We start from the raw sequence: 11202 nt of genomic DNA on the forward strand, positions 1-11202 counted from the left end.
GAAAGTTAACAGCCGGCCCGTATATATGGGACTCAAGTCCTTATGCAGGGACTGGAGAGTGGTGCGTTGCATTGCATATTCATGGCGTGAACAACTGGCAATTGTGTGTGTGTGCTTGTGTTTGAAATCTCGAATGCCTGTATGTTCCCTTTGGAAATATGGTCAGCCTAGTATTAATACAATTTGAAGTCCATGTCGAAATACTACATTTACTATTTAACCGTACATGCACTTCGTACGCATGCCCCTCCCCACACACAAGGGTGCTGCTGCTGAGAGAAGTCCAGCCAGGGGGACTCCCATTGTCTTCTTTTTTTTTTCACACCATAAATTCACTACGAGAAGCCCGTGAAATGGCTAGCCGCTGGTCCGCCAAACATTTCAGCCATTTTCTCTGGTAGAGGACATGCTGCAGGATGGGGGGGGGGGGGTGCTCGTACATATTCCTCTCCGGAATTACTAAAGAATCGGCACATGTCGGAACGTGTTGTGTGAGTGTATGTAGTATATGCATGGCCCTAACTTATTTATGTTGTCAGAGTTGCGATTGTTTCGTGCTCTTGCTGTTGCCGCCAACTGTGTTCCACATTTTGAAGTAAGGATAGTAAATACTTGAATTTTTATGTTATGTTAGTACCATGTTGAAGGTCTGCCTGCTCCCTAAGGAGATACTTTAAATGGGAGACTGGGGGGAAACTCGCATAATTATATAACCAGAACAAATAATCTAAACATCCAATTTATGTACGTTACTGACCTTGTCGGTCTCTCGACTTGCTGTAGTTTATACCAAAAGCTGTACGGCTTTGACCAATATAATCTCATAGTGTGAAAAATATTTCCTTTAAGCAGCGTTTCGCAACCTTTAATGTTGGCGACACCCTTGGGAATAACATAAAAATCTCTTGGGGCACCCTTTTTCCTTGAATACAGAATACAGTTTACTACAACAAAAATCACCGAGTGAAAATCGATTAATAGAGTTTTATTGATTGAATCATTTTTATGGGAAACTTGTGATTGATGCTTAGAGAGCAGATACTTTATATCAGGCCTTACAATTTTGGCAACGAAACCCGTAAATTGCCCTTAAGGATTTGCAGTCTTGCAGTGAGGCTGTGTTAAGGTCTCTATGCTAGTGACATCACTTCACTATCCGCTATTACTACGAAAGTTTCGGATGATGCGAAGATGAAACCAAGAAAGAAAGTTCAACTGGTCTTGCGGGGAATCGAACCCACGTCCTCTCACTTGCCGGGTGAACGCACTCAAGTACAAGCCAACGAATCCTTTTTCCTTAAAGTTCGTGCGCGCTGAACGGAGCCATACATGGGCAGCCAAACCTAACTCGGGGCCAAAGCTCCCATACTGCTGACACTGTCACCAGATGGCGACTTATCCGATAAGTCTGTCATGCATGAGAGTGATTAATTCGACTTAATTTATTTTGAGAATTTAAGTAGACCGTAATATTTTTATATCTCCATAATATTTCGCGCCACCCCTTAGCGATATCGCGGCACCCTATGGTGCCGAAGCACACCGGTTGCGAAAGACTGGTTGAAAGCATAGTTTCCCAACAGTTTTGTCCCCCATCGTCCCCTTCATCAGAAATTTTTTCTCTCATTGACCCTTACTCAAGTGAATCCATAGGATCCTATGTTTAAATCCGTAGCTTGTATCGCGCTCCTGGACCATGGGAAGATATACGGGGGGGGGGGGGGCTTCAAAAATAGAGTGGGCAGATTTAATGTATAAGTTGTGTAGGAATTGACATCATCGTGCCCCCCTCCAGACTTCCAAGTCTATCTCTGCCTATGCCCTGGACCGTTCCATAGCCCACCAGGGGGGCGATAATGCCCACTTTGGGAAACACGGGTTTAAAGGATGATACTAGATGCGAGTTCCATTATAATTTTTAATAAATATCAGATGTGGCAGCAACTGCTTCATAATCGGTTTCATTTTTCGATGTTTTTCAGTCTGTTAATTGACTCGCATGACGAGGACCCGGGTTTGAACCCCACCGTCCACAGTGGTGGTCAGCTGAAGTTGGTTTCTTGTGGTTCCCAACTTTGAGGCACAAATGCGGGCCGATCTCCCAGTTAAAAATTCTCGCTACAGAGACTACCAGGCCTACAACTATTCAATCATTACACTTCACACATAGTTATAGAAACTGATAGCAGCACACTACACATAAGAAGCATTACGAGGAGACAAACTTCCCGTTAGGTTCACAGCACATACACGCACATTCCAATTCGTTAAAAGTTCCGCAGAAGAATATGGACGAAGTGCATGTGTGGTTTAGTAGTCGTCTGTTGATGGAGACAAACCGCCGCTTTAAAAAGGTCTCTCCACAGACCTGCACACGATACAGACACAGCACGTAAATTCACCATATTTATGTCTAAATACGTAAGACAGATGGCGGCACCAGCAAGAATAATTCTGACAACATAAATACGTAAGGGCCTGGCATATACACACAAAATGTTCTTACGTGTACCGATTGGTTAGGAATCCACAGATGGATGCGTGGGAGGTGCATGTACGGTTAAGTAGTTGTTGTAGTGTGCCGCGATAAATGGCACCAAAGGTCCCAACGTTTAGACGGTTGAATTGATATTGTAAAAACTCAGCAAAAAGAAATTTGTGCAGGGACCCCACAACTTTAAACAGCCTATATTCAAGGGTGGCTAACCCAATATCTTGGACACTAAGGTGGGGGGGAGAAATATTTTCATAAGTCCTTAAACGCCTAAACACTTGTCAGACCGGGCCTGAAAACGATTTAGAATATTCTTAATTTGTATATAAAAGATTTTCAATTTTCTGACAGATGCTGCCTTTTTTGGCCTTAAATTTGGTATTCCTTTCCATTATTTACGCCTTTTTGGCATGGATGCGATACGCTCCCCCCCCCCCCACTTTACATCCAAGACGTACGAGGGTGATCTAATTCACGTGTGCAGTAGCCCAGTGTTTTTTCAACTTTTTCAGCCCATGGAACCCCCCCCCCCCCTCCTGGCCATATTATCTTCTTGTGCCTCCCAGTCTTATCCGGGGCTCCTTAGGCTTATTTCAGGCAGACCTCTTCCACTTATCACGTTGAATTTAATTGAAACCAAATTTGTAATGAAAAAAAATTATAAGACCGATCTCTCTGGAATCCTGAGCCAGGCACTGATCCAGAAAAAGTGGGTGATCATCCCTCTCAAGCGATTTAGTGAATTATGTGTGTGCATAAAATGTGGGAGGTAGAATGAACCTCTACAGTAAATCAAACCTCCCGACACATCATCCTGGGTCGACACCTATCCTGGACTAGAGTTCAGTAATCTTCCTTCTCATGGGGGTTTTAAGCATAGCAGTCTCAACATAGGGGACTGACGGGCAACTTAATGTCCAGAGATTCCCACACGTACCTGGAAATCACAGCTTACATGCGAAAATCATAGTACCAGATCTCATTCTGTAGCCCTCTATGTGTATAGCAATTTCACTGTTCAACAAAACATGAGGATTCACATGCATAACACACAAACAAAAAAGTTGGGGAAAAAACAATTTTTTTATTAATCATCAACATTGAATACTTCCAGCGTCTGTGACAAAAATAACAAGGAAAAAAGAATATGAGAAGAGAAAAATAATCCACGAAACATAATACTGTGTATAATATCCATAATACATATATCACAGAGATTATAATTAAAGCCAAAAGATTATCCAAAGACAGCGAATAACAACCACAAATATTACAATCCGTTAAAAACATATTTCAATATAATTTCTGATAATTGCTGCCCACTTCATATTATTGTTCATATATATATATATAGGGTGTCCTGTAGCATGGCCTCTATCTCATCAACCGTCCGTCCTAGAGATGTGGTTCCAATTTCAATGCTTAAAAAGTCATTCAAAGACCAGTTTTGAGAGTGAAAATACAGTGTGTAACAAAATAAAAAAAATCTAAATTTCCATGCGGTCCTGTCTCCTTAACTTAGAAAGTTGTTGCCCCGTCTCTCCTGAGGCCAACAGAAAAAAAAATTCCATGTTTCTAAAGTAAAATATTTGCCAAGATATTTAAATTCAAAAATCGGAGAAAAGTTATGAAACAGGAAAAATTGACGGACAATCCTCTCTTTCCTCATTTATTGTGTTTTCTCCCAACTTTACTCCGATGTTTGAATATCTCAGCGAATATCGCACTTAGAAACTTGGTTTTTTTTTGTGGCCTCGGGAGAGACAGGGCAACAAGTTTCTAACTGAAAGTTGAAGGACGGGGGCGTATAAAAATTTAGATTTTTTAAATTTTATTTTGTGATACACTGTCTTCACTTTCAAAACTGGTACAGGGGAATTCTTGAACGCCTTTTGAGCATTTTTTACATTGAAACTATAGGTCTACGACGGACGTCGTAGGTATAGTTGATGAGATGAAAGCAACATTAGTGTTTGCAGAACACCCTATATATTACTAGCAGGGCCTGTTTTTCGCATGGGCTAACTGGGCACATGCCCAAAGCTCACAAATTGTCAGGGGTTCCCAAAATTGGCTGTCTTGTATATTTTAAGCACAGTCCACACGCCCCTTTTCCCCCTGCCTCAAAGACAACTGTTTTTTTATATATGTGTATAGAGACTATTTTTATACATATATAAGGGGACCCGAAAATTCATATTTGCTCAGGGTCCAAACTTAAGAACAGGCCCTGATTGTTAGTATTTGAATCATTGGAATGAGTTTTTCGAGCAATATTATTTATTTGTCATCATCATTCATATATATATTGATCACATATCATTCATTTAATATCACCATTTATCAAAACTAAGCACTGGGTTATGACATTCCTGAGAATTTCAAACTAATGAGCATTTCACATACATGGTAATCCAGGACCGGTAAAATCGCCAAAAAAAATCTAGGTGCCAAAAATTTTTCACCTAAAGAATAAGATCCAAAATAATGCTTCCATTGACTTTTCCTAGGGCATAGTGACCATAGGCAGATAATGCTGCTATGAATTCCAAACATTTTGTGCTGCTCTCAGCCTGCAATTTAGTAACCACAAATAAAATTTTGTGGGCGCCAATAACAATTTCTTAGTCCCCATGGCAACCTGGGTTTTGTCCAGCCCTGTGGTTATGTAAAAAGGCCTTCCGTAACATAGCTCTTCAGGTATTATAGATAAAAAGTGTTTTACGAGATAAAAATCTAATTACTTTATAAAATGTGATTTCAATACAAAAAGATTTTTTTGGAAGTATTTGGGAGTTAATTGGTCAAAAAAACCTGCTTTATGAACGATGAGAAATAACTCACTTTCAAAATGTCCAATTGGTTAAATTGCAATTCAACGAAGATATGAATATTGTTCACAAATGCCATGGCTTTAGTTTCAAAAACATGATGTACATGGTGTCCCATGAATTGAGACAAATTTTAAACAACCATGGGAAAATCTGCAAATTGATGTAACCAGGTGCAGTTTTGTGCTCTTAGACTTGCTAAACAGTCTGTTTTTTCTGACGCAAAACAGAAAATTACTTGAAGTTATCGCCAAGCACACTGCTTAGTCTTGTTTCCTGATAATATATGCAAATTTAATCCCTTCAAAAGACGATGGAATCTTTCTTTCTTTCAAACCACCAATTGCAATGGGCAATTCACTACCGATTGAGTTGTGCCGGAAGTGTGAGTGTGTGTATCTAATGATCGGAGTGTGTACATGGTGTTGTGCATGAATTAGTGCTGCCATCTACTCTTCAAATTGGGAGTGAAGTGTAGTGATTGAACAGTTGAAGGGCTGTTGCTCTCCGTGGCAAGACATTTTAATTGGGAGATCGGCTCTCATATAAGCCTCGAGGTCAAACCTGAGTCCTCACAATGCCAGTCTGTCACTATGATCACTCGACTGCCACAGTGGCATTAGCCTTGATGGGAATCAACTAGATTTTAGACAAATTCTTCCTAGATATTAGAGAACTGAATTATGACTGTTGCATTATGGCAGGGGATCTTCACTCATAGCCCCTGCAACTTTTTGCTGTGGCCCGCAACCATTTTCAGAAAATAGCTACTTTAAATAGAGAAACAAATAAGTCACAAAAAGAGAGGAAAAAAATAGTTGAATAGTGCTAGCCCCTGAAACCTATACTGTTGTATTTAAAACAGTAAGATAATTCTCCAGATTCCCAATAGTAATGATTTTGATACATTTGATACATTAAATGGGCCGTGTAACGAATTCGGGGGAACCCATAGCCAAAACACTTTTCGGAACATGTGATTTTGCATAATTATTTTCAAGAGGCAAAGTTCGAGATCCAAAAAGATATATATAATTACAGAATACACAGAAATGCTGAAAAACACCTTAATGAAAGAAATAATTTCATAATTGATGAAAAAATTGTTATAGAATTGATGAAAGAAATACTGCAATTTTGCAGAATCACTGACAGAAATAATTTTGGGATTCTTTAAAGTAATAATTCATGAAAAAATCGAAAGAATTTATAAAAACAAATAATTTAATGAAAAATAATTGATAATCTCTCAAATAATTTCAGAATTATCGGGACAAATTTCAGAATTAATAAAAGAAATAAAAAATAATAATTTGTGGAAATCCTGTCTAATAACAAGAAATAAATACCATGGTATAACTTCGTGGCCTGCAGGCTCCATGAAAGTTTTAATTTGACCCGCAATGTCCAAAAAAGGTTGAAGACCCTTGCATTACAGTCTCTTTGAAAGACTATGATGTTGATACTGGCAGAAAAGACATATTTGGTGAAGTTACTTGAAGGAAAAAAAACCATTTAGATCACAGTATTTGGTTAATGTGGCACCAAATATAGCTACCTATCAGTGAGTATTCAACTTTTTTCTAGTGTCAAAAAAAGTCTGATTCTGACAAATCTGAAGGCGTAAACCGCAATCCCGCACATAAATTTGTTAATTCTTTGTTTTTTTAATCTGTCCATTATTATTTATAGTACGCACCATATATTCGACTAATCTTTATAATGTGTACAAAAATTTTGACAGTTCATTTACACTAAAATATGAGAGACGATCAGCAGAAAGAGAGGAAATTTATTTGGGATAGTTGCAACTCCATAAAAAATACATGAAAAGGAGAGGGGGAACACGAGTATTAAAAATTAAATTTTACATGACCCCAAATTGAAAAAATAGTTCAATTATTAGAATTTAACCCCCCTTTTATTTCACTATGGAAAAAAAGGAAAAATTCGAAATCTTTTGGTACTTCAAAAAACTGAATTTAACAAAAAATCAAGAATTTTCACTCCCTGATATCGCAGAAAACGTTTCCTTCAAACTTTAAGGCAGGGGTTTTCAACCAGTGGCCCTCTGAGCTTTTTTTGCTATGGCCCACCGAGCATTTCGAGAAAATAACTACTTGATATAGAAAACGATTAAATTTTAAATTGCAAAAAAATAAAAAATTGTTGAAGAGACACTGGCTACTGACATCTGTGCTGCTGTATTTAGAACTGTTGGATATTCAGAAATTCAGAATCAATTGAATGTTGCGCATTTAACACATTAAAAGGATTATAACTAATTTGGGAGACCTGGGGCCAAAACAATTTTAAAGACCTATGGTTTCATATATATTGAGAAGCAACATTCAGTATAGAAAAGGCAAACATAACAAAAGAATTTACAGAAATGCTGAAAAAGACCTTAATGAAAGAAATGCTGTAATTTTAGAATCATTGAAAAAAGTAATTTCCATAACTGATGAAAATTTATAATTAATGAAATTATATATGACTTACAGAACTCATGAAATTATTGCAGAATTACTGAAAGAAAATGATGATTCCATAATCAATGAAAATGTACATTTAATGAAAAAATAGTTTCAGAATTATCAAGACAAACTTCAGTTTTAATGAAAGAAAGAATTTCAAAGTAAATAGAAGTGTTTAATAATTTGGGAAACCCTGTTGAAAAAAAACAGGGAATTCCACAGTACGAGTTGGTGGCCCGCACGCTTCATGAAAAGTTCTAATTTAGCCCACAATAACTGAAGAGTTGAAGAACTCTGCTTTAAGCAGATTGTTATTTTTCGAGTGCAATAAAGAAAGACGCTAATTTTCATTTCCTTTTGATATGGATCGCATGAAATTCGAAATCTGTAAAAATAAAATATTTTAACAATATTTCCCCCAATAGTTTTATGGAAATGCCACAATCAAAGACGAATTTACATCTTCACACAATACCCTGTATAAGACAAATACTTCAAAGAATTTCACTGCCTTAAACTATTCATGAATAAAACTGAATACATACAGCAAAGGGTGGGGTGAATCTCAATGAAAAAATTATGTATGAAAAAAATTAGAATCACTGCTTGATATAATCCTTTTCTTAACTGTGGAAGAATATTAACGGGATAAAATACACATCACAAAAAACACTCAACCGCCATCTCTATTGCCATCAATAAAATTTGATACACTGAAACCTCGATATAATGATACTCTGCGTACCAAGAAAAAATATCATTGTAGAAGGACTATCGTTACATCGACAGGCAGCAGTTTAACATTATAGTATAGACATTTACAAACAAGACTTGAAAAATATCATTGTAGAGGGATTTGTCATTACATCGAGTATCATTTTAGTGAGGATTCACTGTAATATCATATAGTAATCATGAAAATATTAATTTCATTTTGTGATTGCAAGATAGCTGGCAGGGATTTCAATTCATTCACAGTTGTGAGAAACCTTTAAAATGATGAAGGGTAAAATGTTATTTCCCTATAAAAATCAAAGTTAGTGAAAAATGGAGAAAATATCTGGCATTCTCAATTCGGTTTGACCGCTTTTGTCGCACCACGGTCATTTTCTGCACACGAGGGCTAATTAGACCGGGACCTACAATTTATTGCCGATTCCGAACGGCAGGCTTGTTTTTTATACTCATCGAGAGATTGGTGCGCTAACCCCTAGATGGAGGACTCCCTGCGGTAGCAATTTTTTGCTGCGGTCAAGTCGCCGTTTTGTTTTGTTGTACCCCTGTGTCAGGAAAGTTTTCTGACAAGGACGAACCGGGTATCGAACTCGCGACACCTCTAAACATCCTTTGGTACTTTAGACGAGCATCTTACCGACCGGGCTACCGCGCTCTTCTCAATTCGGTATTTCATTTACAATTAAAAAAAACAGATACAAAGTTTTTAAAGTAAAACTAAGTAAGAAATCACACTTTCATTTTCCCGCATATTATTAAACACTTTCCAACAAATTTTAATTTGCAGGTTCTTCCACAACAAATGCTCTTTTTTTAAGTAAAAAATGGCATGTTATGTAAACTGTCTGCAACCTTACCATCAGAAAATTCTCATATTACGAAACTGTTATATACTATACTGTATTATATTAAGCAAATTTACTAACTACTCGCTTGCAGTTTTACTTGCTGCAGCTAAAATGGCTCTATGTAGTGACATAATCTAGCAAACTGATCACTCGCTCTGCTAGTGAAGTTAAAGAGTGACGAACTTTTCTCAGCTGCAATGGGAATTTTTGCTATTTCACTTGTAAATGTACCGCGCTAACTTTCTTACTACTTGTCAAAACTGTCAAGTAGTAAGAAAGTACCACTAAAACTACTTGTCAACTTTTTCTTACATTCTCTTTTGTTGTGACAAAACATCACAAAAACATAGCAGAAAAAAATTAGATGTATGCATACGGTTAACAATTTTACTAGCTGTGTGTGCCAAACTCACTGGGCCAGCTGGAAAATTCACCCGATGTAATTAAACCTTTAAAAACAGAATATCATAGATTTTGATGTAAAACCCACTACATTTGTAGAAGAGTTTCACCTGCAAAGCATGCTCTTATGAACTAATTATACTTTTTAGTGAAGAAATAAGAACACTCTGCCAAAGATTTTTAGTGACCCTGACATCAATCTTGAGCAGTTTCGTAATGTATTAGCAAAAGAATTAACACATGCATAGAAAACTCTCTAGTGGTGAATGCCAGAACTACTTTTTTCTTTTTTTTTGCTCTTGATTTCTTTCCTGTATCTTTCATTAAGTTGTCCCTAAACTTTCGTAGCTTTTCCATGAGTCAAGGCTGCAGACAGCTAAGAATTTACCACTTTTAATTACAGACACTCAGTATAAGGAAGAGACATAGCATAACATATATCGTAAACAGACAATGATAATGCGATGGGAAATGGAAAAATGTCATATAACAGTAGGAACAAAAACATTCTAGTATTCAAAGGAGATTCACCGATTTATCATAAACATGGACAACAATTATGTAGAACAGAGATGTCTGGCCCATGGCCGCCTGCAGCCTAGAACAGTTAGAATATGACCCATTCCACAATTTCAAAACAACATATATTTGTTGCACCAATGTTTTTAAGTAGATTTCAAGTTTTTTTTGCCACTGGAAAAAGAATTCCGACAGTTTTTCTTCTCTTGCGACTTAAAATGGCATGCTTTTGTGGACTTAAATACGTTTGGCATGAAAGTGACGTTTTGGTCAACAGCGAACTATTGTAATTTTGGGTTCTGCACAGAATTGTTCTTTAAATGTGGACCAGAAAGCCCAGTAGACACAAAACTTATATTTACCAGTGACACATCAAACATTCACCAGCTTTTGAAAAATTTACATTTTTAATGTTCCCCACACAAAATCCTTATCTATATGCCGGAGGTGAAGGTCACCATATCTCAAAAGAAATATTTTACAGAAGAGCCATTAGAAGATTTTTTCTTGTAGTATGGCTTTCTACAGAGTTTGCTTGTCTTATAAAGTGAATATCTGTTATTTATTAAAATGAGAGTTACAGGGCTCCCACTCAAAAAATTAGAAAAAGTAGGACATGGGGGGGGGGGGTATTCCCCTTAGCTAACATAATCATAGCATAATAAAAAAAAAAATCCCTAAAACAAATAATTTTTTTTGAAAATTTAAAAAAAAATTCACAGCACACTATTTCAGTATCCTGTAAGATTGACTCGAGCCAAAGCAAAATGACAGAAATAAATGACTTTGTAACAAAAACAATTTTTGGCCAAAATAGGGCATTAGCAACCACACAGGTTTTTTTTTCTGTCTCCCCTCACAATATATATTACATTCTTTTTTTCTTTTTTGGAGTC

Source organism: Pholcus phalangioides, unplaced genomic scaffold (assembly GCF_987345545.1).
Source record: "Pholcus phalangioides strain wild (caught in Gottingen) unplaced genomic scaffold, Ppha-v1.0 ptg000022l_1, whole genome shotgun sequence".
In the NCBI taxonomy this organism is placed as follows: domain Eukaryota; kingdom Metazoa; phylum Arthropoda; class Arachnida; order Araneae; family Pholcidae; genus Pholcus; species Pholcus phalangioides.